Genomic DNA, 12044 nt, shown 5'->3' with positions numbered 1-12044 from the left:
GAGCATTAGTCAAGGAGAGAGCACTCTGGTAGCTTGCCTGCTTTGCTTCTCTGATCTTCAGATGGAATTCCAATTTCTGTCTCTGGGTATCTATTATTTTGTACGACAGATTCCTCCAGTACAGATGCTGGTGGGAGTTTCTTCTCATCAATTATAGTCATGAAAATAATTAATTTATGGAAGAACTGTTTAGAGAGCTTTCAAAATCACATCCTACATTCATGGTCTTTCCCACTTTTTATCTGTTCAAGTAGATTTTTTTCCTCTTTATAAATTAATACAGTCATTCCACATTCTTTCCTGGATAAATATAATGAAAATCAACTGTATGTTGACTCTGTGGTCTTTAACATGAATGTTGAATATTTCTCTATTTCTAGGATGCATATACTTATATAATACTATAATATATGCATTATATATGCTCCTATACATATATATGAAACTATGGCACTAAAACAATATTTGTAATGTATTTATATAAACCTTAAACAAGTCTATAACATTTATCCATGTATATTAGATGATGCAAGTGTATTTACATTGATTTCAATATTCATACTTTAAATAATTTTATAAGTTATATTATATAATATTTCATGAAAATATATTACATTGGAAAAATGCTGGTTCTACTACAAGTGGCCCCACTAAGTGCCTAAGTTTGCCAACTGACACAGAATGTATCTCTGGTGCATGAAACGATTTGGAACCCATTCCCTATGGAGGGATAATCGCTCAGTCTAGATACAGGGGGACAGTTTTGGCCCTGCCACAAATGATGTGGCAGATTTGATTATTCCCCATGGGAGGCTTCACCCTTTCTGAGGAGTGGATGGAGCAGAGCATGGGATGGGGAGATAGTGGGAGGAATGGGAGGACAGGAGGGAGAATGATCTGGATTGGTATGTAAAATAAGATTGTTTTGAAATAAATATACATATATATGTGTACCCATACATATATACATATATAAACCTTTAAAATCTATGTTAACGTTTCATACATATTTTAAATTACAATTAGCAGGTTTATGCAAGCTTCAACTTCTTTGTAGTGACAGTTTTATTGAATCAACCTAAGTACAGATATTCTGAACTTGAAATAAAAGAAAGTGAAGAAGGCTTGAATTCATTGGCCCAGGAAATGACATTTTCAATAGAACAACAATAGCATAGGCACTAGAATAACAATTAATAAATGGGACCTGATGAAATTGAAAAGCTTTTGCATGATAAAAGACATCACCATCCTGACAAAGCAATAGCCTCCAGAATGGGAAAAGATCTTTACCAAGTACATATCTAATAAAGGACTGCTATCTAAAAAATATCTGAACATCAAGAAAGCAAATAACCCATTTAAAAATGGGGTACATGTTTAAAGAAATAAATTTTCAACTCCTCTTAGTCACTATGGAAATGAAAATTTTTAAAATTATGATTTCATTTTACAACAAAATTGACAAGATTAATAAAACAAATGACAGCTCATTTTGGAGAGAATATGGTGGATCGGGAACACTTGCCTATTGCTGGTGGTAATGTAAACAATGGAAACCAGTGTGGCATTTCCTTTCAAAGCTGGAAATAGTCCTACCTCAAGATTTATCAGTTCCACTCAAGGGTACATACACAAACTCTTGCTCATCCGTGTTCATTGCTTTTCTATGTATAATAGCCAGAAATTGGAAATAATAAAGATGTCTCCCAAAAGAAGAATGGAAAAAGAAAATGTGATACATTTGTAAATGAAATACTGCTTAGCCATTAAAACACACGCACACACACACACACACACACACACACACACACACACTCAAAATCATGAAATTTGATTCACAGGTGGATGGAAATAGAAAAAAAATATCCTGAGTAAAGCCACCCACACCTAAAATGACAAATATGGTATATCATTGTTAATATGTGGATGTTAAAAGTTAAGCCTTGAATAAGGAGACCACGATTAGTTTAATCACAGATATTAATTGTGCATTAAGGAATTAATGGGGAGCAAGGATCTTCTTAGAAAGGGGAAATATAATAGCTGTCTATGGTGACTGGAAGACTGAACCTGGAGGATCAAATGGGGAGGGTAGAAATGGAAGGCCTGAGGTCTCAGTACAGCCTGGCAGAATGCCCGGGCTGCAAATCTCTGGTTCCCTGGGGCGTGCCTTGGAGGTGAACCTGAGCCTGAATGAGCCAGTACTGCAGGAGGCCTTCGTTCACATGCTCACCAAGAAATCCCCCATGAACTACCTGTGAAGACAACAGCAGTGCCGTCCATGTGGCTTGCACCAGGGAGTGAGGCCTGGGGCTGCTGATAGAGCAGTTCAATGCGGGAAGGGGCTGTACACTTTGTTACAACTTCAGCCTGCCCAAATTTGTCCTCATTAACTGGACAGGCAGGATGGGAATGATGTGCAGAAGGGAGCATGTGTCAATCAAGTACGCATCATGGCCAATTTCTTGAAGAGTGTCCATGAGACTCTCAATGCACTGCTGAGGAGGATATGGAGCTGTTAGTATTCAGGCATCTGTACTGGCCTGTCCTTGGGGTTCTGACAGGACATGCCATCAGCTGCAGTCACTAAGAGCACCACCTGTGCATATTTACTTTTCCCTTTTTAAAGAGCCCTGCCTACCTTCCATTATCCTCTCTCTTTCTTCCCCATTCTTCCCTCCCTCCTTCCCCTTCTTACCCCACTCTCTCTCTCTGCCCCTCTTTCCTCTGTCCTGATGCTCCTGTCCCTTGAAGCCTGTCTCTGCTTCCCTTTCCCCTTTTTATGATCCCTTTCCCTAATTAAAAAACAAACAAACAAACACTCTGCTCGAACCACGTTACATGGTGTCTTTCTCTCATGCGATGCTTTTCTTAAATTACACCGAGTAAACCAGGGAGAAGGTTGCCAAGGCCACTTGTAAGTACAGCTTCCATAGGGAAAGCACCTGCTGCCGGGATACAGGGCCACATGCCTCGGTGGGCTCTGTGTACCAAACGACCAAGGCCATATCTGAGATCAAGAATGCCTTTCTAAGACAGCTTCTGGGCTGAAGCTGGGAAGGAAGAGGAAAGACGCCAACTGGAAGGGAAGTGAAGGGTTGAAGGGAAGGCTCTGGTCATAAGCCGGAGCTTCTGGGGGCTGCCAGCTGTGAGCAGCGCAGCCAGGAACAGCACAGATGAACTGCACCCCTAAGGACATGTGAGCAAGACCACGAAGTGGTTTCAAGAGGCACACGGGAATGGAGTCTGCTGGGCAGAGGGCCTCACAGCCATAGGAGATTTTCAAGCAGAAGAAAAGGCTTACTCCACCACCTCTGTCTCCAGCTCTCAATAGGCAAGCTGACGTTCCCATTTCTGTCTAAGCAACTCACTCAGCTCAGAGTCTCCAATGGAGGAGAGCCAACTCCCACTGTCTCAAGGCCCAGAGTGGGTGTCCACAAGAAGCCAGCCCCTAGCACTGTGTCTTCATCCCAGACAAAAGAACCCACAAATGAAGAACCCCAAATGCAGGACACCCTCTCTAAGGAACCTCTATCGGTACAGCATCAAGGGGATGACTCTATACACACTGTCAACTATATAGACAGGGTCAGGGCCTCAGTGGGAAAGGGCTACCAGGCAGTTGACTATACAGAGATTTCCTTTGACCCTGAGAATGTGATCACCGGCATTAGGTGATTGATGATGGGTGGCGACATGTCTGTGGGCCTAGTGGCCATTTTGGCCTGTTTCCTGTAGATTAAATGGAACTCATAGAGTGAGGCTGCCTGTCTTCCTTCTCCATTGGAAGCAGCCACTTGTGAAAGTTAATGTTTGGCACTCATGTAGGACTAGAGCATCAGTGAGGACAAGGCTCTCTGCCTTGAGGGCTCTGTTACCCGAGATGTACCAGTATCCCACTGCTCCCCCAAATGCTTATCACAGCCTCCAGGACCTCCTACCATCCATGCTCTGACACAGTGGGAATGACCTATTGAGTCATGCTTAATCTGTGGCTACCTCTGGGTGTCCTCTGTCCAAGGACAGCAACACTAACAAGCTAGGGTCAGATCAGGGATATCTGGAGGCCACATCTGCATATGTCTTTTTCTGTGTGGCTAAGGGGTGGTGGCTGCAGCTGTTTAGAAAGGCCCTTGGGAATTGTGAACTTAAGAGAACTACTTTAGTAACATGAATTAATAAATGACCCAGAGACTAATATTGGTCTTGTAGCTGAAGATCAGGCAATGCAGTCAGTTGGGCACCAGCTCTTATCTCTAACTCAGGCTGAAAGGAATGATCCATGCACTAGCTCTTAACCAAGTCTCAAACTGGTTCCTCTCTTCAGTGTGGCTGGGGAATGAATGTCTCTCTGAGACCTTGCTTCTGTCTTATATACTTCACTAATGTTGGGATTAATGGCAAGACCTCTTATTCTCTTTTAAACTGATTCACTCTTGTGAATCTGGGTGGCCTTGAACTCACAGAGATCAGTCTATCTCTTAATCCTGAGTCCTAGGATTAAAGGTGTGTACCACCACGTCCTCCTAGAAATAAAGATGTATACCACTACCTCCTAGCTTCTGGCTTCTGGGACGAAAGTTATATATTTGGCTTGTATGGATTTTGGTTGACTTTGCTTTCTGAATCCTCAGGCAAACTTTTACAAATCACAAATAACGTAGCACTGCATTGCTTTTAGCAAAATCTTGACCAACATCATAGTAAACCATGATGATTTTGACAACAGGGAGGCCTCCTTACAAGGGGCTTCTGTACCACACCCCATTTCTGTCCCTTTGTCTGCTTTGTGAGATGAAGTCATAGGATCAGCAAGCTCCTATCTCTCCGAATGAAAAATCAAAGACATGACACGTATCATGTGGCTCACTCAGTGTCTGTTCCCTTCTTTATGTTGACTCTGCCCCTCTATGTCTGACAAACCCTACAAGAACTGCAGTGAGGTCCACAGCTCACAGGCCCCACTTCTGACCTAAGCACTCCCGCATGGAAGAGAATCCTACCTGGGGTCTCTACCTTATCCCTGAGTGTGCACATATGTGATTATACATGTGTGCTCTCAGACAGACTCTTGCTGTTTATCCCCCTGCAAGAAGTATAATTATGAAATTGTGAAAACTAAATCATCCTAAGCATTTTCTCACTCTTACTTCAGAGATTCTTTATCTTGTTAATAAAAGAATGCAGAAAAATTACTCAGAATGAAGTTAGAGGCCTGTCTTACAAGGGTTTACAGAAAGAAACACGACAGCCAATGTGTAATCTGGACAACTAAAAGGATGAAGACAGAGAAGAGTCTGGATTTGAGTTTGAGCTGTGGATCAAGAAAGTGAGCAGGTTTGGCTGGGTCTGTGTGCAGTTACATGGTTGAGGATGGTGGGGTCTTAAGACATGGGAGAGAATGCTCAGAGTAGAAGAGTATTCATCCTTAGAACTTAGGCATTCAAAAGAGGGAGACATGGGGGAACGAAACTTATAATTTTACACTTGTCAATAAGGGTCCCTAAATAGCTGTGTCTAGAGATAGACTGCTCCTCTATAAAAATACACTATTTCAATAGGAGGATAATCATTTCCATCTTTTGACCCTGGCTTCAGTCATGCCAGCTTTCCATATGTTTTGCAGGCTCATTTGGTATTTCAGTTTTTGAAATATGTGTGGGAGGGGCTCACATGTGCATGCGGATGCTGAAGGAAAGAAGAGGAACTTGGATCCACCGGAGTTGGAAGAAGTTGGAAGCAGCCTTATGTGTGTACTGGACTTGAAATGCAGTGATGGTGTACTCTCGCCACCACTGAACAAGCCATTGCTCTAGCTCTGCTGTGGGTTATTTAAATTAATTCCTAAGGGAGTGACAATACTATGTTTTTGAAATGTTATCATTCGTTTGGAAGCTCATGTTTCCCCGCATAATGAGAAAATATTACTCAATTTTTACTATTTTGAGCAGGATAAGGCTTTCCGAAATGTTCTAAAGAAAGCCCTATCGTCTCCCTCTTCCTATATATATATATATATATATGCATATACATATATAATTTTTAATCATGAGGCACAATTGTGACGCTTTCACTTCATATTTTTTTGTTATCAAGGAAAAGTTGGTGGAATCCAGTGGTGTTTACTAGAGTTCATCCTCTATGACCTCTAAGCTTGCTAATGACCATCTAGATACCTACATAATGCTCATGTTGAGCTTTATGTCCTTTATGGCAAAGCAATTGCATTTTTGTTACAAAATCAAATGAAATGTTTCTATACATTAATTAAAAGACAGACACCAGAAAGTCAAATGATAGAACTATTCATGATAACCCAAAGGAGAAATTACCAGTGAACCTATCAGCTATATAATAGATAAATAAATTATATATAGCAATACAACCCTGTTAACAAAAGTGTTTCCCTAATTCATAACTATAGAAGAAATGGATGCAAAGCACAGCTATCAATCTAAAAGGTGAAAACAACATTCAAGTACCTATGCATGAATCTGAGGCAACACTTAAAATTCGAAAAGGATTATAACTGGAATAAGCACATAGTGTCACTTACAAAAATCGATGGGGTATTCATAAAGTAATTAATGGAGGAAAGTAAAAGGAACCTGTTTTTTTCATTTATGGATATCAAACTAAATTAAGTCATTATCTCAAAAAGAATATTGGTGTACTTCCATTTTTAATGTGGCCATTGTTCATAACAACCAAGATAGAGAAACACATATACATCTACTGATAGATAAATGGATTGAAAAATTGCTGTATGTATACTCTTCAGATATATGAGGAACAAAATCCTGAATAAATATTGTGGACGTTATGCCAAGGGAAGTAAACAAGCAAAAGCAAAGTGTACAATGGCAGTTGCCAGGGAGTTATTGAAGATTTTAGGGCAATGACAAAGAGTATAAAATTGTATTACCATGTGAAGAAATTAGGAATCTAATGTGAAGCATGGTTGGTAATTTGGTAGTTATGCTAATTAATCATGTTATGATGATTATTCTTAATTTAAATGTATAAAATTATCACAGCACACACTGAGTTTGATCCATGTTTATTCTTCATTTTAAACTTTGAAATAATGAAAGTCTCTAAGTTGAATACAATATTACAGTTGTATGAAACAAGAAACTAGTGAATAGATTTCAATTTTGGTGCTCAAGAAAATCAGTGTCCCTTTACTAAACTGTCATTACTTATGACTGAGCTAGCCAAACAAATACACAAAACTCTTTAATAACTTTTTGGAAAAAAATCACAAGGAAATTAGAAGCCAAAGGACTAATTCTTACAGGCACAATTCTTCCCACAACTGTGTGATATATGTTAGCGTTTACCAGAGAGAAGAATGCTGAAGTAGAAGATAGCCTACTGTTCACAGTATCTCATTCCCCACAAAGATAACAATCCAAAATTCCAGAGTGATTTATAGTTAAGCTCATTTTCAAGCCCTTCATAAAATTGATGGAATGTGGTCTAAGGAGACAACCAGGTTTAAATTTTTCTAAAATGTATCCTTCGCCATTATTTTAAAGGATTCTCATCAAATTAAATGCTCTCAAGGCAGTTCCACATCAGAAGTAGCTTCAGATTGTCCATTTCTTTCTTTTTATTCAACAGATATACAAAAAAAACCCAAACAATCTCAGAGGGTAACTCTCAGAGAGTAATGAAAGAGGAAGCTTGGCTTCTGCCTGTTTAATCTCAATTGAAGTAAAGCCTTGAGCAAAAGGCAATTCAGGTCTTATAGAACAATGGCTAACATGTTAGCCATGAGTACTTTCTCAAAGTTTATTTCAGGGTTTGTGAAATTCAAGGGAAGGAAAATAAATGGTTTAAGTAGTGTGGGAAGAAATTACTGATTAGAAACTAGGAGCCCTGTAAATGAAAATGGAAGGTTTAATGATTTTTGCCTTAGTGCCTAAGCTCCTTCTAATGCATGCTATTAGAAAATGATTTAAATATCTGTTGAAGAGTCACAAGGGGGCTAATTCCAAAGGTGGTTTTGGACCCTTATTAAAAATGCTGTGAAATTCAACCCTACATTACAACAGTAATTAACTGTGGTTAACGGCCTCCCAATGAGGTGCAATTACCTTTAAATTAATTCTCAATTTTAAGATGTATATCTAATGCATTCATTTATCAGTTAATTGATAATTTTGAAGCGAAATTAATGTAAAACTCTGAAGTATATGACAGACCAAACATTTTTCATTCACTCAAGGATATTTATTGCTACATCTTGCAAATAATACTTACAGAGACCTTCTTCTGTATTACAGCAAAATCTAATATTCTCTAAAATGTGGATGAGAATATGGAGATGACTAGAGGGCTTGCTCATTTACTGAGTCATTTCATTTAAATTTACAATAGTTCATAAGTGCAATAATAATTCTTTTTAAACACAATAATCATTTTCACATTTTTAAAGGAAATTGACTCTAGCTCTTTTTAATGCATCAGAAATGCAGGAAATATAAATTTATAACAAACATTCAGCATAGTTATATTTCTAAGTGGCTTATCCCAAACTCTATTAACAGATTAGAAACATTTCATGATCATTTAATGGAGGGTGGATTTCTATTAATCACATCTTGCTTCCCACGAATTCCCTTCATGAGAAGTAAAGACCCATTTGATAAGAGTAAAAATGCTGTTGGGAAGGTTAAATGATTAAAATTAGGGAAGAAAAATTTAAATATGTACTAGAGATGAAAGGACAATTATTAACCATTTAAAAAACTAATAGTAAAACCATTTAGAAAATAAAAGTCAGGGTATGGTTATGTAGAAAGATATTTGAGTAACTGTGGGATTATTTCTTTTCAATGACTTAAAAATTGTAGCACATGTGATCACTAACATTTTATTGACTTGGCTCAGTCAGTACTTTTCTAACCTTGAACTGTCTTTTTACTTCTTCCTCTGAGTGATTACATAGCTTTTCTTTTGGCCTCTCGTATCATTTGACCTTACCGACTTCTTTTGAGACACTTCCAACTGGTAATATCTGTAGAGGTTATCACAAGAATGGTGGGGAGAAAAATCCCCAAAAAAACCAGGAAGTATTTCAATTCTAAACAATGGGGAGAAAGTTGATGACCTCTTGAGCTGAATCACAAAGAACACACTGAGATCAACACCTAGTATAAAGCACCCAAGACTGGGGGAAAACCCATAATTTATGAAAATAGAAGGACAATAATGAAATATAAAAAGTTTATTTAGTTCTCTCAGTGTACAGAATTTAAAGAACTTTGCAAATTTCCTTAGATAGAATCAGAAAGGAAGCTTTAGCTACAATTTTTTTAAACAAGTGTCTGCAATTTTCAAGATATGCTTTTTACAAATACAAATTTGGCATATCATGCCAAATATTAGACTACTGAGAGAAAATCTTCACTCTAAATGGAATGAACTACCAAAAATTTTGATGCAAAGTCTCAGATTGTGAGATGAAAGGACACTACAAGCAAAATCTGAACATATTGTTCAATAAATGATTGGATAAAAGTTAGAGTATATGCATATTATGGTAGTATTGAATCATGAGAATGATTAAAATGTTGTAATTTGCAACAATATGGATAGAACCAGAGATCATTATGCTAAGTAAAAGAAAGCAGGTATAAATAACAAATCCCATGTGAAATTACTTAGTACTTTGGTGTAATAAACAGTGAATATCAGAAATTATGCACAATAGCTAGAAAGATGTGCTTGTTATCATCATATTGAGAAGATATATGTGTAAAATGACAAATATGCTAATAACTTTGATTTTCTCATTATACAACATATGTATGAACTAAAACATGACATTTCCCCCATGTGTATAATTTTGTATTAATCATTTTTTAATTCGTAAGATTTATGTGAATAATTGAAGTTCCTCAAGTCAAAATTTTATTGCAGAAAAATAAGGTGAAATGACTTTATTGTATGATAGGATGCATTGAAATCTACTTAACTTAAAGCTGTTGTTACATTGGCTAAGGCAGTGTGATGATCTGCCATAAGCTCAGAGGACGTCTTTGCTTCCTGTTGTAACAATGGTCCCTAGCCTCTCATTGTTACCTGTCCAGAACAGACTTTTATTTCTTTAAGTTGTCTTTGTGTGGTACCTTGTCCTAGTAGTGCAAAATATGACTAATACATTATTCCCATTGAATTAGAGATTCGGCAGGATCCTTGTCAAAATATTAGTGCTGATCTTCAAACAAATAGTAGATAACAATCATGAAATGCATATGATGAAACAAAACCCATCAAATATCTGCAGATTCTGGGTACTATGGGAAAACTGGAGGCATAATGAAAGCCAAAGGCAATAGTATCTAATTAATAGAGGTGAAGTGTTAGATCCATAACTATTGTACTTCAGTCTTTCTCCATAGCTATTGTATTGGAGGTATTTCTTCCTTTATATCTGATAATGTTTGCTTCATAAAATTAAGTTTTCTGACATTGGCTGCTAATGTACTAATGCTTCCTTGTCAACTTGATCATTTATTATGTATAATGACCTGTATCTCTTTCTGTAGTCTTTAATTTCAAGTCTACATTATCAAATATGAGCATATCCTGTTTGATTTTGGCTTCATCGCTGTTCTTTTGGTCTGTATCTTTAAGATTAAAGTAAGTCTGTCCCAACAATTAGCAAGCCTCTTCCCTGATGATTAGTTCTCCTAATGTCACAGGCTACCATGCAGGTCTCTAGGTAGAAATTCATCAAAAGTCTTTAAAGCAAGCAGGGCAACCTGTGCTCCACCTTGTAATAGTGGCACTAATATGCTAGGGAAAACAATCACATACATATTCTAGGATGGATTTTCATGCTTACTTTTGTAAACCTATTGATTTACAACACAACCTACAGACACTATTATCCTAAATGGAAATAGTGTTTGGGTGTCTTATAAATACCTAACCTCACACCTACAGATGAATAAAGCTCTCACATCTCACCACAGAAGCTTTAATAGGAAGCAGGCTCTTTCTGAGAATCTCAACTGCTAAAGGGCAGGGGGCCATTAGAGCATAATGCCCACACCCAACTGTAGGAGAGGCAGTGAAATGGCTATGAGGGCCTGGGCCTGGGATAACTTGAAAATTAGTGTAATCTAGACATGGCAGGAGTTTTGCACCCTAGAGACCTCAAAAATCAAGCTAGTCTGGGGGAGGCCTGAACAAAACCATACCTCTGTATATCAGCACAGATGGCAGAAGGGCTTATATCTCATGATCCGCTGTTGAGAAAATCTAGGAAGTCCAGGGTTATTGAGGAAGAGAAATTTTTTCTTCAAAATAAGTCCCTGATGGATATTTATTGTAGTTTTTATACACTAAGGTGTTCTAAATTTGTTTTTTTTAACTTTGTTTTTTTTCTTTCATATCGTGCCTCCTAATCCCACCCACATCACTCCTTTACCCCCACATGAAAGAAAATAAAATTTAATAGGAAAAAAGGAAGAAAGGGACAGTACCTTTATGGAAGCTGCAGTGTGACACAGTGAGTGACACAGTTAACCGTTTTATCCACACATCTTTATTTATTTATTTATTTATTTATTTATTTATTTATTTATTTATTTATTTATTTTATCCACACATCTTTAAATGCAGGTTTGCAGTGCGAAGAGCTATTGGTCTGGCCCAGGGTCCCTGGTCTCTCCTACACCATCGATGCTGGGCCCTTACTGGGCCTCTTCCTGAACATCACATTGCTGCCCTGTGTGGTGGAGATCCTGCAGCCCGTGTCCTCAGGAAAAAATCCCTCTCCACCCCAACCTCAAATCTCCGTTCTCCAGCCGACCACCGATGGCATGGAGGTTGAAATGGGCCAACCCTGGTCCTGGCCCCAGGGAGTTGCCCAGTTGGTCAGCCCATTGCATTACCCCATCTTTGCTAACATGGTGCGTGTCATCAACAAGTTTTATTTGGAGAATTCATATTCAAGACTATTGTTATTTGTATACTTTTACATGACATTTCCTTCATTATACAGTGTCTATTTTGAATATCCT

At 38.0% G+C, this 12044-nt stretch overlaps 1 pseudogene; it reads left to right on the top strand.

Moving 5' to 3' along the window:
* The first annotated feature begins 2135 nt into the window (after window positions 1–2135).
* On the top strand, window positions 2136–3764 carry LOC110339623 (annotated as a pseudogene).
* The last annotated feature ends 8280 nt before the right edge of the window (window positions 3765–12044 follow it).

Source organism: Mesocricetus auratus, unplaced genomic scaffold (genome assembly GCF_017639785.1).
Source record: "Mesocricetus auratus isolate SY011 unplaced genomic scaffold, BCM_Maur_2.0 Super-Scaffold_2245, whole genome shotgun sequence".
NCBI lineage: Eukaryota > Metazoa > Chordata > Mammalia > Rodentia > Cricetidae > Mesocricetus > Mesocricetus auratus.
The sequence above is the reverse complement of the archived record's forward strand: the minus strand, read 5'-3'. Positions and strand labels throughout refer to the sequence as shown.